This window comes from Schistocerca cancellata, chromosome 1, assembly GCF_023864275.1.
Source record: "Schistocerca cancellata isolate TAMUIC-IGC-003103 chromosome 1, iqSchCanc2.1, whole genome shotgun sequence".
NCBI lineage: Eukaryota > Metazoa > Arthropoda > Insecta > Orthoptera > Acrididae > Schistocerca > Schistocerca cancellata.
In genome coordinates, this window is record NC_064626.1 from 27,138,069 (window position 1) to 27,159,671 (window position 21,603).

Consider the following 21,603-nt stretch of genomic DNA (forward strand, 5'->3'; position numbering starts at 1 on the left):
GTCCAGTGATTTGAAACCTCATCATCATGTCTCGAAATGAAGAATATTGTCCCTGTAATCCTTCTTCTCTCCTGAATCAGTATTTTGCAACCTCACTGACGTGACGTGTGAAATAGCCTGGGTGCCCCAGTTATCACTCACCTGCCAAGAGGGTTATTGACTACGCATTGACAATATGCTACTGAGTACAAAATGCCTGACTTGGTTGTAGCTTCACAACCAGTGTACTGCATACTCGATACCCATCTCCAATTCTGTCACCCCGTCCACTCCCATATCAACTTCCCTAATTTAAACATATGGGAGTTCCCCTTAACTCATCCTTAAGTTCCACAATCCTCCCTCCCTCATTACTCATTACCCTTTGTGCTGCCTTCCTCAAGCATAGCTCCATCCATATCCCCGTATCTGTCCCTGTGCCTCCTATATTACATCCTGTGCCACCCCATCCCCTCACTGAAATTCTCACTCAATCTGTCCACCACAACTCCGCACAGAGTTGTCCTGCAGGTTTAAGAAAATCTATCTGATTGAGAAAGGGACAGAGTGTGGCAAATGTTATTCAAGGCTTAGCCTTTCACTGCTTATTTCCATAGTAACTCTTTCATGACAAACAGAACGTCTTAGGCTGGTGCATAAGACTGTAATGTTTTCTGTAAGTTCAAAAAACACACACTATACATAATGGAGACTTAAGTTATCATAAATAATATAATCTGCTCCACTAATCACTGCAGTCTGCCGATGTTGGGGTAACTTTCTGAATCCACAACAGTAGAAATCACGTGGTTTTGTAGCATTGCTGCCTTGTTTAGACAAAAGCATTCCATTCTATTCCTTCCCTTAAATTAGCACAAAGACACATTTTCTAGTCATCAGTAATGGTGTAGGATAGGAATGATCAGTGGTGTTCACACACTAATCGATGACAAGCAAGTGGATGATGCACATAAGGCCAACCAGTAATTTTTCTGATTTGGCTTGTGGTTATATTCTTCATTGTTGAACCTTCTCCATTGCATTCAAATGCTCCACAATGAGGGAATGAGCATGAGGGACACAATTGTGGGGGTGGGGGATGTTTTAAAACCAATTTCCATCAATTGACTTCAGAGTGTGCTTTTATTTTGCACAATAATGCCATTGGCTTCATAGCCATTCTTGAATGCCTGTTGAAATGTTAATATGATTGTCATGCTGTGTTGTTCTGTTATTGAAAAAAAAAACATGTTTCTAACTTTATAGACCCATTTATAGTTTTCAACTGTGCACAATATCAGCCACATCACATATCTTTCACACATACTCATATCCTGCAATAGAACACACCTTACAAGACCAAAAGTATATTTTTTCAGTAACTCACAGACTGGTCAAACAATCTTAATTTTTCAACATGATCTTCAGAATGGGTATAAAGTTGAAATCATGACTGTGTAAACAAATGAACAAGTAATATTCAAATCATGGAAATTTCTTTAAAAAGAAAGGTAAATGAGATACTGGTAGTCAGTGAGACAGTGTTAGTAAAAGAGGAGGAGAGATTTGTGAAGATAGAATCAGTGGGAGGAAAAGAGATAGGAGCCTGTGTAGACAAAAAGGAAGACTTAGGGACACCATAAATCAGCTTCTTGGTATACATGAACACATAAGTGTGGGAGAGAGAAAATTTTGGTCTGAGGTCTTACACTCTAGTGTATAAGGAAAAACAACTAACTTGGATACCCCAGAATTATTTTTGAGCTGTTAAGGAGTTGTGTAGTCAGTGAGCTTATCAAAGAAAGACAAAAACAGACAGTGTAATTGAGAGAGGTGACATTGTCAGTGGGATACACTGTAAATCAGTGGGAGAAAAATGAGACAGTAGGGGAGAGCTATATACATAGACAGTGGCAGTGACAGTGAGGGGGAGGTGCTGAGTATGAAGGCTTCACTAGAGGGAGAGACCAGATGAATGAATTTAGGTAATTGCGTGTTAAAACAGTGGGAATATGTTCACATTGCAAAAACGTTTGGTGAGGAAGGCAAAATGTAGACTGGGGCAGCTGGTTCCTCACTCTACTGTCAGTATTTTAAAGAGGAAAATATTCATCTTTCATGTGCTCCAATAGGGGAATTTTACCAGTTGTTTGCCCTATGGTACTATGTGTTGCATGAAATACTTCTGGTGGAACTAGAGTTTGTTTTTTTGTTGTTGGTGGTGTAGTAGGTTGAATCAGAGAATGTGGTAGTTTAAAAAAGCGTATTGTCGAGACACTATTGAGTGCACTACCTTCGGTTGCATGTTGCATGGAAAGTTAACCTGTATTGTGGAACATGTGGACACTGAAGTGCATAATCTTCTCATTGAGTAGAGGACAGGGATGTAATAAACATTACTTATCAATAATACAGTGTCTGCTAATGCTTCATTTTCTGTACAAAAGGTAATGTTCATCACTCTGATTTTAGATGCTTTTGCTTCATCTGTATTTCTTCCCACAGGAACAAAGCATCAGGTAAATTGGTATCTTGTGTAAAATTTTCTTATTTCATTTCAGGCATAAAAATACATACGTGTTTTTCTATGAGAGTGTGGAAAGAGAAAAATTCAGGATGGAATGTAACAGTATTATGGGAAGGGAGGTTGCTACTCACCATATAGCAGAGATGCTGAGATGCTGAGTTGCAGATAGGCACAACAAAAAGACTGCCATTAAGACCTTCATCAACAATAGTCTCTCTGTTGCATCTATCTGCAACTCAGCATCTCCGCTACATGGTGAGTAGCAACATTCCTTTTCATAGTATGGAAAGACAGGCTTCCTAATTACAGAACTGACACTGAAAACTAAATTTGCTACCTCCAATAGGTATTTTTTTCTTTTTTTCAAAGCACATTTTCTGAATCCATGCTACTGGTACCAACACACATTTTCAGTCAGAATTAGATTTTGCTATTATCTACAGATTTGAATAACATTTAAAAATGTATTTGCAATTTTCACTGTAATTAATTATGATAATTTAACAGAAAGAAAACAGTAGCATGCCCATGTGATGAGCCCTTGCTAAGTTCACACTATTGTCAAACAGTGTAAGTTAATTGGATAGATAAAAACATCTAATCATCACCCATCACATTCTTTCGTGTGTGTGTGTGTGTGTGTGTGTGTGTGTGTGTGTGTGTGTGTGTGTGTGTTTTTCTGCTGCTGCTTGGCAAGTAGATTTTTTAATCTATCAAATAATTAAATTGTAAAGAAGAAATAGCTCATTTAAAATTAAACACGAAATAGAATTAGACGCAACTGAGGTGAATGACTCATAAAACTGAAGAAGTGAATTGAAACAAAGAATATTATGAAACAGAGTCACTACTCACTATATAGTAGAGTTGAAATGAAGGATGTCAAGTTGGGCAGCATGTTTAGCAGCAGGGTATCAACTTGTTTCTTGCCACAGTTTTTATGTGGCCATTTATGCGGACAGACAGTTTGTTTGTTGTCAGGCCCACATATAATGCAGCACAATGGCTGCATCTTAGCTTATATAGCACATGACTGGTTTCACAGGTAGCGCTGCCTTCAATGGGGTAAGTGATCTTTATGACCAGGCTGGCGTTGGCGTTGGCGTTGGTGGTGGTGGTGGTGGTGGTGGTGGTGGTGGTAGGATGTACGGGACAGGTCTTGCATCTAGGTCTATTACAGAGATATGAGTGATTAAGTATGGGTTAAAAGTTCTTCCTAAACACCCAGAATCCTAAAACCCCTCCCCTCATTCAGATTCATTGAAGACATCTTTGTGATCTGAATCGAGAGTGAGGACATCCTATATGCATTCCTCCAGAACCTCAACAGCTTCTCCTCCTTTGCTTCACCAGGACCTTCTCAAGCCAACAAGCCACCTTCGTAGGTGTTGATGTACACTTCAAAGACGGCTACATCACTGTTTGTGCCTATATCAAACTAACTAACTACAAGTAATACCTCCATTTTGACAACTACCACCCAGTCCATACCAAGAAGTCCCTCCCATACAGCCTATCCACCCATGGTTGCCACATCTGCAGTGATGAGGGGCCCCCCTCAAAATATACCGGGTGACTCAATGAAGTGTTCAGACAATAATTATCCTCCAAACCTTGTACAAAAACAAATCTTCTGTGTCTTACCTTTGCAGTTTCCCATGACCCCCAAAGTCACACAATCTGGCCACAGAAGATTATTCCCCTCGTAACTCAGTACCACCCAGGACTGGAACAACTGAATTACATCCTCTGCCAGGGTTCTTACAAACTGTCATTGTGCCCTGAAATCAGAAATGTCCTGCCTACTATCCTTCACACCCGTCCCACAGTGGTATTCCTTTGTCCACCAAACCTACACAATATACTCGTCCATCCCAGCACAATCCCTGCTCACAAACCCTTACTTCACGGCTCATATCACTGTAATAGAAGTAAATGCAAGACCTGTCCCATACATCTTTCCACCACCATCCACTCCAGTCTGGTCACAAACATCTTATATTCCACCAAAGGCAGGGATATGTGGGAAACCAGTCATGTGATATACAAGCTGAGCTGCAACCAATTTGCTGATCTCAGCACGGGAATGACAAGAAACAAGCTGTTTTTCTGCAAGAATGACCAGTGATAAACTGTGGCCAGGAACTCTCCCTGCAGTACATCCAACGTTCCTGTAACCCTCCTTGCTTTAACCTTGATTAGTCAAATTTCTCACCCATTCAGACCCTTCCTTGTCTACATTCCAGTGCTACATAGCCCTCATATCACCAACACAAGAAGTCTTCTGAACTCCTTTTGTAGAAATAACTTCCAGGATTTTGCTTTTTTGTGGGTGGCAAAGTCAGTGAAGATATTACTTATCTTTATGACATTATTTGCTAGGTATATACTATTAGACATATATTTTCACTGATAACTTATTCTTGAAGAGAAGTGATGTCTGTGTCTTGAACTAGTGTGTTCACAAAAATTTGTGTTTTGATCACTCCTTTTATATTCAAAGCTACGTTATTACATTTATAATAGCTACCACAGCTAAGGCTAAGTATCTATGGCTGGATGACATGACTGGCATTGCAGTAATGGAGCTTACAAAACAACTTTGCTAATTAATGCAAGTATCTATTAAACCTGACTCTGTCAAAATCCTGACTGTAGTTGCAGATTAGCCATCACAAATGTACAGATACCGTTTTTTGATGTACTATTTTTCTTACTCCTCATGAGATAGTGTACTGGAGACAATTGCATTGTTTTCCTTATTTTGTCTTGGCTGTCTTAGTAGTTTTTTGGCATAATTTAAGTGTTAACAATTATTTATGGAGCTGTGTTTTGAATATTGGGAGAGAGGGGGATTTATGAAGAATAGTCAGCAAGAATATGGTTTCTATGCTTTACTTTATGACACATGAGAGCTGATTACCTCTGAATTAAGAGGCTAGGAGAAAATAGTGTAGTAGAAACAACTGAAACACACAGGAGAAATGTGCACACACATTTGGAGAGAATTTCTAATAAGTATCCGAAGATAATGTACATACAGTATCACTGTCCCTTTGCTCTTAATATATTCCCCATTAAGACTTTCACTACAGTCTGTTCCCAGACCAATGTGTTTGTCTTCCTGCCTCACCTCTCTACAGGGAGTCCAGTAGGGAACTGCATTGCCCCATCTGCCACCCACTCTCATGGTCATTTATCCCACCTATTGTGGATGATCCATGCACAAGGTGAGAAATGTGTTCAGGTTGTCATGAACATCAGAACTTCATTGCAACACAGAAGGCACATTATAATGTTGGGCATGTTAAATGGCTTCCTAGTACAAAAAAACATAACAATAGTCCTGTTATGCTGTAAGGTTGTCACTAATATGAGATAAGCTGAGCACTGGATGCTGCACTGGTGATTTCCTAGATTCCAATGTTGTTGTGCTCAGAGGAATAGTTGTGAATGTTAAAGCAAGGCAAGGTAAAGAATTCCCTGATCCAATGAAAGATGTTTGATAATATGAGAACTTTTCTTGAAACTCCAGTTCAGCACTCTGTTTGTAAAAACTGAGAGGCACTGCTGTAGGTATCTAAAGAGTAGGTTGCACTAGTGATGTCAATATTGTGGGCTACATTCTTATTAATATAGTCATGGCACTCAGAAGTAGATAGTGGATGTCAAGTCTGGGACTTGGGTTGGCTGGTGAGCCATTGTGCAGTGGTCTATGAAGGCTTTGAAGAGCACAGGAATACTGGAAAATTGTCCAGTGTCATGTGGTCCCTATACAGAAACTATGCAATGGCTGTAATGTTATGTTGGGCATGTTAAATGGCTTCCTAGTACAAAAAAACATAACAATAGTCCTGTTATGCTGTAAGGTTGTCACTAATATGAGATAAGCTGAGCACTGGATGCTGCACTGGTGATTTCCTAGATTCCAATGTTGTTGTGCTCAGAGGAATAGTTGTGAATGTTAAAGCAAGGCAAGGTAAAGAATTCCCTGATCCAATGAAAGATGTTTGATAATATGAGAACTTTTCTTGAAACTCCAGTTCAGCACTCTGTTTGTAAAAACTGAGAGGCACTGCTGTAGGTATCTAAAGAGTAGGTTGCACTAGTGATGTCAATATTGTGGGCTACATTCTTATTAATATAGTCATGGCACTCAGAAGTAGATAGTGGATGTCAAGTCTGGGACTTGGGTTGGCTGGTGAGCCATTGTGCAGTGGTCTATGAAGGCTTTGAAGAGCACAGGAATACTGGAAAATTGTCCAGTGTCATGTGGTCCCTATACAGAAACTATGCAATGGCTGTCACGGGCAAGATGATCTGCTCTGAGTTTGTTTCGGGTTTATTAACATGCCAGCAACAGGCAGCGCTCTGTTGAATGTCTCAAGACAGCATTGTGAGGTACCAGTCAAATGGTACACTTCCACCTCATTCCTATGATGTCTTCTACTTCATCCTGTTCCCATACCCAACAAATTTCTTCCTGCCTCACCTTTACGAAGAATGAACCTGAGAAACAACCCACATCATCTGCTACACAGTCTCCTGGCTATGTGTATCCATCTGTAAGTAAAGAAAGGATGATTACATTGTATGTGTTTGATGTGCAATTTTACTGCATGAACAGCAAAAATGTGGTAAGTGATAACATTTTTGCTATTACCTTATGTGGGGTATCCCTGAGAAAAGTTAATGATAATTTGAAATTCTTGATGAAGTATTCTGCAAGTCACCAAGTGCTCTCATAGTCAAATACTGGATGAATAGAATGTCAGCATATGCTTGCAGTGAGTGAGGCTGCATATACAGTCATACACACAGTTCCTAACAGTTAAACTTGCCACAGTGAGTTAACCCTGTAACATAAAATTGTATGTTTTGATAAGCAGATTACTACAGGATTTCAAAGTATAAAATTTGGTTAGTAATTATTTGAAATGTTGACAATAAAAGTTTATTTGCCCCTGGCAGTATTCAGATAGCCAGCTTGCAGCTGGAATAAAGTTCTGGCTTTGTGGAACTCTGTTAGTAATGTTCACTGTTGTACATAATTGACTAGATTAGATGCTCATTTATTCACTGATCACTAGGCACTCTAAAAGATAGAAATAATTGATTCTGTTCTTTATAATGTCATGTTGAAACAGTCTTCATTTATTAACTGTTTGTTTGACTTTTGCAGATTAAGTATTTTTTGTATTAACACACAATTTCCTTTTTTGTCAATCAGGCCCTGTTGCCGACGAAGCCCCACATCCTATAGCTCAGGTGAGTGAAAGTAGAGGAAGCACACCTGAGACTGTCAGAGAGAGTGAGAGTTTCACCCGCAGCAAAGAAGTTTGGCTTTTTGGCATGTAATGAACACCCCCCCCCACCCCCCCTGCCCACCTTCTGTTTCCTGGCCTCATTCCAGGGTGCTCACTGTTTTCATTAGCACATGGGTTTAGCCCTTCTGTGGGCAGCCCTGCACACCCCATTTTAATTAATCAACTCCTTTCTACATATCCTACATATCTTCACTTCATACTTATTATTTTTTTCACTCCAATCTTTCCTGACACCACAACCTTCGCAACTCTATTTGCACTGGTAACTCAGGTCTATTATTACAATGTAATTACCTACTGAACAGTCACAAAAATTTTTCAAAGAATACTCGCATACTGGCTAATGACAGTAATGGGTGCAACAGATCTAGGGCACGGCACTTTACTGAGCAAGAATGAGATAGCATGGAATGAAATACTCAAATCAATAGGTACATTGAAGCCTGATGAAGGAACTATCATTGTCACACTCTGCAGAAACTGTTCATGTATTTGCAGCAGATTTCATGCAAGAGAAAAAGTTCTGAAAGTGAATAAAAGTTTAAACCCACTATTTGACCTGGAATATGACTTTCTGGCAGTAACCATCATTCATTGGTACTATCAACATTGAGAAATATGTAACATTAACCAAGAGATAGGTTACACCACAGTTGATATTCAGTAAACATGATAATTACCACCTACAGTTGTCTAAAATATTTAGTTATTGCAGTTACATGCCAATTACCTTTTTAAACTGATAATGGAGTCACTCTTCTTGCTATTATCATAGCCAGATGAACTTGAAAGAAATCTTATTAGAATACTATCTGAACCATTAAATAGATTTTTCGTGCACTTCATAGAGAGGTCTTCTTGTCTTTGGGTATCATATGTTTAACTTGTGTCGCTTAGTAATTCAATAAACCTAACGTCATATTTGATAGCTCATATATCACAGGTTGTGCAGGGAGAAGTAAGACATTTAATAAACATACATTTGTCAAAAATTCAGAGCAGGCTGAGAGCTAGAGCAGAGAGCTATCACAGTCAACTAGGAATGAGCAGCCAAATTCCCCAAGTGGAGTTAGCTAATGACTATGCACCAAGGTAAATGTCTACAGTTTACGCTGGTAACTAACAGGTTTTAAACTTAATGTATTTAGAATTGGTAATAAGGATGCAACATTTAAGCGAGTAGTTAGTTATAATGAGCAGGAACCTCAGACTCGATAAATGTACCTTATCCTCCTGAGCTCAATAAATTCACCGAATAGAACAGACTACTGGTTCCTGCCCAAATTGTGGCACTCTGACATCGAGCATGTCAGATGAGCAATTTCGCTTCACTCGAGCGACTGGTAGGGGCAGCAGACTGCCAGTCAACTCAGACGCCGTGCGACAACAGAGATGCCACCATGGCAAAAGGCAAACATGCCTCTGCTCTGGACACAGGGAACAAGAACACATCATTTCCTGCCAAAGCTACCCTGCCAACACACACCAATGGGAACAGAATTCTGCACAAATAAAGCTTCACACAAGAAGGGGCAGGAAGTAGAAAATGTGAACAAAACGCACAAGTGACTAGCAATGTAATTGACATTGTTTAAAATTTCTGTTATTCAGAATTGAAAATATCAGCACCTGCTGATAAGATAACTCAAGTGTACACATGTACCAAGATCACTTTGCCTCTGACATAGATCACGTTACAATTGATTCCCTTCATGAGACTTACAACAGGGAATACTCTTACACTTGCATGACATATTACCTGGAACACAAATTGTAATTAATAACACTGACTGATGATCATGCACTCAGTCACTCATAGGTGCATTAATGTAACAGATGCAATTTTAGATAACACAAATATAAAAGAACAACACTTTACTCCACTCAGTTGTGAAGGAGCCATACATTGCAGGATTCCAGCCAGGGTATTATTGCATCCTACACACTCAGGTGATCATTGAGGAGCCATAAAATTTAAGCTTGTAGAGTAAGCCAGTTACTTGCCAATCAGGTTGCTTGCAATGTCCATATGTCTTCATGTAGCTCACCGCTATCTGGCCTTATGAGAGCCAGCCCAGCTTGACGTGACTGATTCAACCTTCAGCAGCATCTCGGGACCTGCACCAGACAGTGGGAGTCTGCCAAAAGCAACAACTTGCCAGCCACATGCCCACACGCCAATCGTTCTTCAGGACCCACCAAACCAACACACATGTGCAAGTGTTGCTATGACTCAGACATGATTTAATCCTTCTGTCTTCCACAGTTTGTTCAAGAAAGTCAGTGTCAGTTTTCACAAAGCGTAATATGAATGGCCACCTTGAAAACATTTTGTGCTCTACCATTTGATACTCCTTCACATACATAATCCAACACAGTTCTGTCTCTTAAAGCACTGGATGATCAGTTTTTATGGAGATAGTCCTTGCCTTCTGAATGTACAGAGAAACTTTTGCTCCCAGCAACTTGTCGATCTTGCCAGGTGACCAAAATTCTAGATCGATAAGTTTTATATGTGTCAAATCCATCACACTGTTTAATTTTGCTGAAGGTAACTGACATCTTGTCTTGATCCCAGACAGAAGGTGAAATGAAGAGGTTTATACAGAAGTAAACTTAAACAGAGACATGCTGCTTTGTTTCTGATATGATTCCACCTGTTCCTTGAATGTATACTCTACTGTGCCATCCGTGAAGTCAGAGGCACTACTATCTATCAACCATCTTGTCACTGTTGTAAGCAGCACTTGTTTGTCTCGGATGATTATAAGTGAGCAGTAATGCAATGTACTTGATGGATGTATGCCATTTTTTGTGTTTCATGTCACTAGGACAATCCTTCCTTGTTCCATCTTGTGTGTTTTATTTCTGTGTGTAGCAATGTGTGGTGTCCTTTTTGACAAGCATGACGGCATACATAAGTGCAACTAGAAGCCCTTCTATCACCCTTTGAACAATTGTTGAACAATTTGTTTGGCATCACTATAGGTTTGTGTTCACTACATGTGGCTTGCCTGAATTTGCTGCACTTCTGCAAAGCTTGAGTCAAGTGATGCATGACATACGCAACACTAGCAGTGACTAGATTCATCTCAAACACCCTAAGTGCTTGACATTGCAGGTGGTCTGCTGTTTGTTCCCATATGTGCTGTGTCATGGTAGTACTGTAGCCTTGATAATTTCAGATTTGCATTTATTTTTGAGAAAAGCACATCTCCATTCTAATGTCAGAAAGCTATTGAAACTCAGGCAGGTTTTAAATTTTGTTGTTACAGACTGGTCAACTTTTTTCTATAAAGAGCAGTGATGTAATTACATCTTGAAAGGATACATTTAGTTGTAATGCCATCAGCACATGAATATTGCTTGAAGTAGTGCATTAAGTTCACTTGCACCTTCCCCAGTTGCTGACAGAAACGTTAACAGCTTCTTCAGATGTGCTGATGCAATCAGTCTAGGGTTATTGTATGTGTTGCAAACTGTATCAAATGGTTATTTAGCAGTGTCCTGTAATTCATAATTATTTACCACAAGACTCAAAAATGTCACTAAAATGCCTGCACTACTTCACATTCTGATTCCCTCTAGGCAGACAATAGCCACCCCCCTACCCCCTTCCCAAGGGGGTTACGGTTCCTTCATGTTAGTTCATGTGTGGTGCACATGTGGCTCTGAGCTAATGCAGCCAATTCTTCCTTACTGTCTGCATTTGTCACCCTGCCCTCCCTCCCTATCCTTGCTCACTCCCAGTTACCCTCTCCTACCCCTTTCTTGGTGCTCTGATTCATCTTGACATGGCTATCCACCTGGTTTCCTTTATTGTTTACAATTTGCTTTCCTCTGCCTGTTCATTCATGTTTTTTGGTTTTTATGTCCCCAATTGAGTTTTACCTCCACTTCAAAATTTCCTGTTTTTGTTTAATGTGTGCCGTTTGGGGAACAACTCGCTCCCTGGCATCTGCGGTGTGGATTTCTCTTGCCTTCCCCCTGTTGCCCCCTTCAACCCAGCTAGGTCACCAGCACACATAGCCAGTCTGTGTGATGGGTCTGTTATGTACCCATCTGGCTGAGATCCCTGACAACACAGGAATCACTCTCCTGATTCCTGAATTGTTCACTCCCCATGTATGTCAAGGAGTGGTTGCTTGTCTTCTTGGAGCATCAGAACTCCCACCTATAGCCACCGTGCTAGATGGCCCTTGGTTTGGGTGGGTGGCACCCTTCGGGAGAGCCCATGGTCACAATGGCTGGTATTTGGGGGATGCTTGATGCATGAAGCGTATGGAGTTGCAAAGATCTGGCCGATCTCAAACAGCTGCTTCTTTGAATGGTGAACAATCATTGAATGGTGCATCATGTTACCCAGCAACCTCTGCTTCCCTGGCTACACCATGGGAGGATGGCCAGGCTAGCCATCTTTGTGTGATACACTTCCCCCATTACCTCATCTGTACGAGGACAGACGGGGACACATTCATTGCCACAATGCCATTGTTTTTGTGGAAAATATTGAGGAAAACTTTCTTGATCAGAGCATCTTCTGCCACCCAATCGGCAGCTCTTTGCACCTGTGATCATATTGGCAATGTCCCAGTTTCTTTTATCCCTCAAGAATCTCTGAATATGGTGTAGAGAGTGATTTTTCATTGGGATCTCACCCTGCAAAATGATTAGGAACTCTGGGCTAATCTGGAGAGGTGTGCATTAATTTGGTTTGGCATGTGGAGAAGGGCCACAAAGACAACCGCATCCATACTGGTGCCTTCATTCTAGCTTTTTAGGGGGATACCCTCCCAGAGAAAGTCAAGGTTATGTGCCGAAGTTGTGATGTGAAGCCATACACCCCACCACCTATGCGGTGCTTCTGGTGGCTGCAATTTGGGCATATGTTTTCCTGGTGTATGGTAGACCCTCTGTACACTCACTGTGGACAACCATTCCATGAGGGAAGCCCCTGTGTTCTGACACCTGTGTGTGACAAATGTACTGAAAGCCACTCGCCAAATTTGCCTGGCGTAAAAGAGAGGAAGGAGATCCAAGAATACAAGTCATTGAATCGCCTGTCTCATACTGAGGGTTACCAAAAGTACGAGATACTCCATCCAGTGTCACTATCTTCAACTTATCTCTCTTTTACTTCATCTCCTCCTCCTACCTCTCCCTTGCCCAGCCCCATCCACCTATCCCCTCTCCCTCCCCCTACCCATGCAGTTGCCACAACCTCCTGTCTGGGTCTGCTCCCTCTCTCCAGCCGAAGAAGTGCGCCCCTTCTTTGGCACCTGCCAGTGATTGGGCTCCCTTACAAGGCCCCTTTGCCCAGCTCAGTTCAGGCTGGAAGACTCCTACCATCACTCACAGTGCGTTTGTTCATCCAAAGGTCACCCGCTCTCTTTCAGTCACCTGTACTCCCTCTGTGCTCTACCCTCCTCCAGCTCTGAAATAGGAATAGGAGGAGGAGAAAACGGACAGGAAGAAACATAAATCCTAAGACAAGGTGCCCCCCCACCCCCAACCGCTGTCCCCAGTAATGCCACCTCCTGCCTTGCAACCTGTGCCTGAGATCTTATCTTATTTACGGATGTCACCTCACCCTTGTAGGTGAAGGCCACTGACCAAGTGACATGGTATCCTCATTTTTTTGTGTAAACTGGATTCTGGCCACACAGTCATCCACTGAAATTGCCAAAGTTACTATCTTCACCTACCAGAAATGCTACCTTCTGTCGGAACTGTACTGGCCCCAGGGAAGCATCTGGTGGGATCTGCACTTTGGTTCACTCCAATGTCGTAGTCACAGTGTCCCACTAAGTACCTACCTGGAAGCTATAGTGTTTAGAGTGCAAATGTCTCTGGCAATCACCATTTGCAGTGTCGACCTCCCTCCAGCTACAATAATTCCTTACTTTGCACTGTCTACCTTAATCCAGCAATTCACACCCCGTTTCTCATCCTTGGGACTTCAATAGCCACCACCCAGTGTGGGAGAGTGACACTTCAATGGGTAGGGGTCTCCTAATTGACCAGCTTATTACGGACCTGAATTTGTGTCTCCTCAATGAGGGATCCCCTACACAATTCAATGCTCTTAATGGCACCTTTACCACTATCAATCTCACGATCACCTCTCCTGCTCTCATTGCTTCCCTACATTTGTCAGCCCATGATGATGTTTGTGACAGTGACCACTTTCCAGTGGTTCTATTGTTCCCCTGCCGCCGCCAGGCAGACAGGCCCCCAAGTTACGAATTCCGCAGGGCCAATTGCCCTTTGTATACATCTGCTGTGCACCTCTACACCTCCCTGTCGAATTGCATTGATGCGGTCTGCAAGGCATCTCTGCCACTGTTCTTCACACTGCTGCCGCCCCCCCCCCCCCCCATCTACATGTCCCCTCATCGTTGATGGGTACTTTGGTGGGCCAAGGATGTCACAGTCACTGTCTATAACTGCTGACATGCACTGCAGCATTTTAAGCAACACATTTCAAAGACGAACCTCTTCGCTTTTAAGTGTGTTCATGCGAAGGCTCATTACCTTGTTAAGTAGTGTAAAAAGGAATGCTGGGAGAAATATGTGCCCCTCCGGGGACATACGTCTCTTCATTGCTTGCAGGTTCAGTCCAAGCTCCGTACTGTTCTTGGCTGCCAGCGACAGTCAGTATTCCATTGCCTTAACCTTAACGGTGATTTGTGCACTGATCCATCGGTCCTCGCAGAACATCTTGCTACACAACACTTTGGGACGGTATTGGCATCATCTTCCTGTCCTCCTACATTTCTCCAGCAGAAATGCAGTGTTCACTATGCCCCCCCTCCACCCCCCCCCCCCCCGCCAAACCAATCTGTTCATCACACATAACACTGAGTGAGTGCTATAGTCAAGCAGGCTCTTACCTCTTCATGGGACATGGCAGCTGGTCCATATTCTGTCCGCTACCAGATGATCTATTATCTTCAACTGCATTAGGTTCACAGCTGCTTTTCTGTCACAATGATGAAACAGTATAGTTCTCCCTGTCCTTAAGGCCAGAAAGAACCCAATGGCCTCGGCAGCTACCACCCAATTAACCAGACAAATGTACTACGTAAACTTCTCGAGAGGATAGTTAGCTACACATTATGTTGGGTACTAGAATCTCCTGGCCTTTTGTCCCTGTATCTCTGTGGCTTCCAAGTGAAATGATCTCCAACTGATCATTTACTTGGGTTGGAAAAAGTTACGCAACAGGCTTTTACTCACCACCAGTGCCTAGTTGTGGTCTTCTTTTTACCTACATGTGGTACACAACATGGCTTGGTGCCATCACATTTTAGTTACCAACCATGACTGAGGCTTCCAAGTGCCCCTTCAGATTTTTATCCATGAGTTTTCCTCTGAGCGGCTCTTCCGGTTCCAAGTTGGAACTTCCCTCCGCACCCCTGGAGTTCTGCAGAATGGTATCCCACATGGTTCTGTGGTAAGTGTCACACTCTTCCTCCTTGCAGTCCACGGGCTTGTGACCCCTATTGGGCCTCTGGTTACTCTAGCATTGTATGTCGATGATTTTTGCATATGATGCAGCTCCCACTAAGTAGCATCTGGTGAGTGTCTGCTCTAAGATGCCATCCCATGGGCCTCTGCATGGGCCACCTCCTATTGCTTCCAGGATTCTCCCAAAAAAATGTGGGTAATGCACTTTTATCGCTGATTCACAGTACACCACAACTCAGAATTTTATTTAGGTGAACAGCTTCTCGATGTTGTAGCACAGTCCTGTTTCTTGGGCCTTACTTTTGATAACCAGCTGACATGGCTGCCCTTCATTTGCCACCTAAATACTGTATGTATATGGAAGCTTAATGCTCTCCACCTCCTGGCCCTTGCATCTTGGGGTGCAGACTGTGTCACTTTTCTCCATCTTTACTGTGGCCTGGTCTTCTCCAGACTGTTGTGGTGGTCAGGTTTATGGCTCAGCAGCTCCTTCCACTTTGAAACTGCTTGACCCTCTTCACCATTGTGGGGTTCATCTAGCTATTGCTGGCTTTCTCAGTAGTCCCATTGATAGTCTCCTCACAGAAGTGGGGATTCCCCCTCTACACACATGACTGAGCAAACTACTACTTTCTTAATCAGTCATCATTCGCCAATTCCCTGACCGTCCGATGTATCCTGCACTCTTCGCCATTGAGGACTGTCTCCCTCCTGACACCCGTTCTTGTGTGGGATTGCCGGTCGGCATGCGTATCACTTCCTTATGACGGGATCCCCATCTCCACTCGCTGTAATGTACTTCACATCTTTCCTCCCATACCCCTCCCACCCATGGATGGTAACTAGACCATGAATTATGACTGATCTATTCCAGGGTCCTAAGATTCGTGTCAACTCTTTAATTCTCCACCGTCTTGTATGTGCCATCCTTGGAGTGTTCTAGGGTGCCACAATTTTTCACACTGATAGTTCTAAGGCAGTAGATAAGGTGGGATACACTTTCATGTCTCCTACTGCCTTAGAACACCATTTTTTGTCAGGATCAATTAGTGTGTTCACAGCAGAGTTTCTGGAAATTCACAGAGCCCTCCTTTTTTATCTCAGGCCTCCCTCCACAGTGTTCTAATCTGTTCAGATCCAACGAGCAGCCTGCTGGCCATCGACCTCGTCCTTCGGTCTCTGCTATATGTGCCCTTCTCTTGGCCCACGAGTGTGCCACCTGTTCGGATGTCTTTCTCTGGGTTCCAAGTCATTTGAGCAACCCAGGGAATGGACTGGCTGACCGTTTGGCTAGAGAAGCAGATACTTACTGCCATTTCCTTCCATTATTCCAACTGTGGATGTGCGGATCTATGCAAAATCTCTCTTTACCCAAAATCTGAATGACATCTGGTGTGCTACTGCACATAGTAATAACTCCCCACAATCAAGTAGTCTTCCCCCTGTGGGTGTGGGGTAAGAAGAGGCCCGAGGTATTCCTGCCTGTCGTAAGAGGCGACTAAAAGGAGTTTCAACCGTTTCGGCCTTCCATGTGATGGTCCCCCTTGGGGTTTGACCTCCATTTTCCAAATTCTACAGAAGTAAGAGCCTTTTGGGGAAGGACACCTTACGTGGTGTATCACTGGTCCTCAGTGCACTAAGACCTTGGCACTCAGCATTGTAACTGCATTGTAACCACACCCACTATTCCTCAAATTTGGCCTGAACACCTGATGGGTTGCACAAGTTATGCCCATAGTGCATCCCCATTTGCACCTACGATCATGATGGACTTTCCATGGCACCCGAAATCCAGCACGGTAGCCAGCCCATTGTGGTGGGGTCGTCATGTACCCTCTAGGTTGTAGCCCCCTGACAACACAGGGATCGTACTGCCGATACCTGAACTGCACCCTCCCCACGTCGGCCAAGGAGTAGATGCCCGTCTCCTTGGGGCATCAGGACTCCCGGCAATGGTCATCCTGCCAGGCGGCCCTAGTTGAGGCTGGGTGGCGCCCGTGGGGAGACCCCCTGGTTGGAGTGGGTGGTATTGGGGCGGATGTTTTGCAGATGAAATGTCAAAATGTATCAGGTCGATCTGCGGCCGAGTCTTTTGGAAAGAAAGGTACTGTCTCTGGTTCTGGTACTCCTGCCCTTTCCCCCTTAGCCACTCCCTGGGAGGAAGGACAGGCCCGCCGGCTTGAGGCGATATACTTCCCCCGCTATTTAGTCTGTTCTCGGACTGATGGGGGGGACGTTCGTCACCTCCAAGCCCATATTCTTTGTCCAGCACATCTAGGACATCTTTGGGGAAATTGAGGCTCTCAGTAAAATGCGTTCAGGGTCCGTTCACATAAAGACCAACTCCGCCACACAGTCGGTGGCACTCCAGCATGTGACTGACTAGGGGACATTCCAGCATCCATTGTCCCGCATCTGGCACTGAATAGGATGCAGGTGGTTATTTTTCATGAGGACCTCCTGCTGCAATCTGATGAGGAGCTCAGGGCCAACCTGGAGTGCTGAGGCGTGCATTTTGTTTGGCGAGTCCAGCGCGGCCCCAAAGACTGTTGCATCGACACCGGGGCCTTTATCCTCGCATTCGAGGGGGACATTCTCCCGGAGAAGGTAAAGGTGATGTGCTACCGGTGCGACGTGCCACCTTACGTCCCACCTCCTATGCGCTGCTTTCGGTGTTTGCGCTTTGGGCACATGTCGTCACGGTGTGAGGCTGAGCCCCTTTGTGGCGATTGTGGACGTCCTCTTCGTGAGGAACATACATGCACTCCACCACCTCGGTGCATCAATTGTCCTGGCATCCACTCACCTAGATCTTTAGACTGCCCCACGTATCAGATGGAGAAGAAGATTCAAGAATTAAAAACTTTGGATCATCTCTCTTTTTCTGAGGCCAGGAAGAAGTATGACCACCTCCATCCCGTGACGTTGGCAATATTGTTGGCCTCAGTCGTGTTGCCTCCTTGCACAGTATCCTCACCCCTATCCTGTCCCCCCTCCACCTCCTCACCCCATCTGGGGTTTATGCCTCCGCTTCCCAAATCCCTCCCTTCCAAATCCTCCTCCCTCGCGGCCCCTGCCCCCTCTGCCCCAGGTGCCACCCTTCCTCCTCCTCCTCCTCCTCCTCCTCCCCCTCCTCCTCCTCCTCCTCCCCCTCCACCACCTGAGAAGCGATCCTCTTCTCAGGCGTCCATCGGGCAAACGTTCCAGACCCCGGCTTCCAAGGTCCGGCATTCCAAAATGGAGCCCGTGCGTGAGGACCTTCTTTGGGTCCAGCACACCATCCCCGTGCCTCATCAGACTTCCAAGGCGGCCTCCAAGAAGAAGTCTTTATCCCCCTCTCCACCCCGGCGCGTTTAGTCTGATGCTCCATCCATGAGTCGCTGCTCCCGGCCGTCCTCAGTTTCGCCGGGACGCTCTGCTGCCAGGTGCTCAGCTGGCCTCCCGTCGGCGAATGATACTGCCCCTCCTACGCAACCCAGGACAGCGGCCGCAGCTGGCGACGACTTGATGAAACAGGATCCGCCTCCCGCCGGTTGTAGCGTTGTTCCCTCATAACCTGGCCCTCTGCGGCCGTCGAGGTGACCAGCTCTTCCTCTGTTTCATTCCCCCTTTTTTCTGACTAGCGATGGCTTTGTTACATTGGAACATAAGAGGTATTCGATCTAATCGGGAGGAATTACAACTGCTCCTCTGCCTGCACTGTCCGCTCGTCTTTGGTCTCCAGGAAACCAAGTTGCGCCCAACTGACCGTATTGCTTTTACCCACTATACCTCGGAGTGGTATGGCCTCACCCCTGTGGACGGTATTCCAGCTCATGGTGGGGTCATGTTGCTCGTTCGGGACGATGTCTATTACCATCCCATCCCATTGACCACCCCACTCCAAGCAATAGCTGTCCGTATTACTCTTTCTGCCTTTACTTTTTCTGTTTGTACCGTCTACACTCAATCGTCATCCGCAGTTAGTCGGGCTGACATGATGCACCTGATTGTTCAGCTTCCTCCGCCATTTTTATTGTTTGGCGACTTCAATGCCCATCGTCCCCTTTGGGGCTCTCCTGCATCCTGTCAGAGAAGCTCCCTCTTGGCGGATGTCTTCAACCATCTCAATCTTGTCTGCCTCAATACTGGTGCCCCGACTTTCCTCTCGGACTCTACTCATACCTACTCCCACTTGGACCTCTCGATCTGTTCTACCACTCTTGCCCGTCGATTCGAGTGGTATGTCCTTTCTGACACCTATTTGAGCGACCACTTCCCCTGTGTCGTTCGTCTCCTGCACCACACCCCATCCCCACGTCCTTCGAGCAGGAACATACCGAAAGCTGACTGGGGACTTTACTCCTCCCTGGCGACCTTTCCGGACCACGATTTTCTCAGTTGTGACAGTCAGGTTGAATACTTCACAGCTGTTATCATCAATGCTGCCGAACGTTCCAATCCTCGTACTACCTCTTCTTCACGTCACGTGCTGGACAACGTGCTTCACGCACCTTTCGCCGCCATCCTACGTTGGCGAATTGTATTGGATACTAACGACTCTGAGCGCAATGCCGTAGAGTCATCAAAGACAGCAAAAAAGCTTGTTGGGCCTCTTTCATCAGCTCCTTTAACAGTTTTACTCCCTCTTCTATCGTCTGGGGTGGCCTGCGCCGGCTGTCGGGCATTAAGGCCCACTCCTCGGTACCTGGCCTGACCTCAGGTAATGAGGTCCTTGTTGATCCTGTGGCTGTCTCCAACGCCTTCGGCCGCTTTTTCGTGGAGGTTTCAAGCTCCGCCCATTACCACCCTGCCTTCCTTCCCAGGAAAGAGGCAGAAGAGGCTTGGCGACCTTCCTTTCACTCGCTGAATCTGGAAACTTATAGTGCCCCCTTTACTATGCGGGAACTCGAACGTGCACTTGCACTGTCCCGTTGCTCAGCTCCGGGGCCAGATGCCATTCACGTTCAGATGCTGGCACACCTTTCTCCGGCAGGCAAAAGCTTCCTTCTTCGTACCTACAATCGCGTCTGGACCGAAGGTCAAGTCCCCATGCATTGGCGTGACACCATCATTGTTCCTATACCCAAACCCGGGAAGGATAGACACCTTCCTTCTAGTTACCGCCCCATTTCTCTTACAAGCTGTGTCTGTAACGTGATGGAGCGCATGGTTAACGCTCGGTTAGTTTGGATTCTTGAATCTCGACGGCTACTTACCAATGTTCAATGCGGCTTTCGTCACCGCCGCTCCGCTGTTGACCTTGTCGACATTCACCATGAACAACTTTTTGCGAAAGTGCCAAACGGTAGCCGTGTTCTTCGACTTGGAGAAGGCTTATGATACCTGTTGGAGAGGAGGTATCCTCTGCACTATGCACAGGTGGGGTCTACGCGGTCGCCTGCCCCTTTTTATTGATTCCTTTTTAACAGATCGAAAGTTAAGGGTACGTGTGGGTTCCGTATTGTCCGACGTCTTCCTCCAGGAGAACGGAGTGCCTCAGGGCTCCATCTTGAGTGTAGCCCTTTTTGCCATCGCGATCAATCCAATTATGGATTACATTCCACCTAATGTCTCAGGCTCTCTCTTTGTCGATGACTTCGCGATCTACTGCAGTGCCCAGAGAACATGCCTCCTGGAGCGCTGCCTTCAGCGTTGTCTAGACAGCCTATACTCATGGAGTGTGGCAAATGGCTTCCGTTTCTCTGAAGAGAAGACGGTTTGTATCAACTTTTGGCGATATAAAGCGTTCCTTCTGCCATCCTTACATCTCGGTCCCGTTGTTCTCCCTTTCGTGGAAACAACTAAGTTTCTAGGGCTCACATTGAACAGGAAACTTCGTTGGTCTCCACACGTCTCTTATTTGGCTGCCCATTGTACACGTTCCTTAATGTCCTCAGAGTGCTTAGTGATTCGTCTTGGGGAGCGGATCGCACTGTCCTGCTTCACTTGTATTGGCCCATAGTCCGATCAAAGCTGGATTATGGGAGCCTCATCTACTCGTCTGCTCGGCCATCCCTCTTACACTGTCTCAACTCCATCCACCATCGGGGGTTACGTCTTGCGACCGGAGCCTTCTACACTAGTCCCGTCGAGAGTCTTTATGCTGAAGCTGCCGAATTACCATTGACCTACCGGCACGACATACTGCTTTGTCGGTATCCCTGCCGGCTGTTGTCAATGCCCGACCAGCCCTCTTATCAGTCCTCTTTCGCCGATTCTCTCGACCGTCAGTATGGGTTGTATCTGTCTGTCCTGCTGCCCCCTGGAGTCCGCTTCCGTCGCCTGCTTCGACAATTGGGTTTTGCCCTCCCTACCACC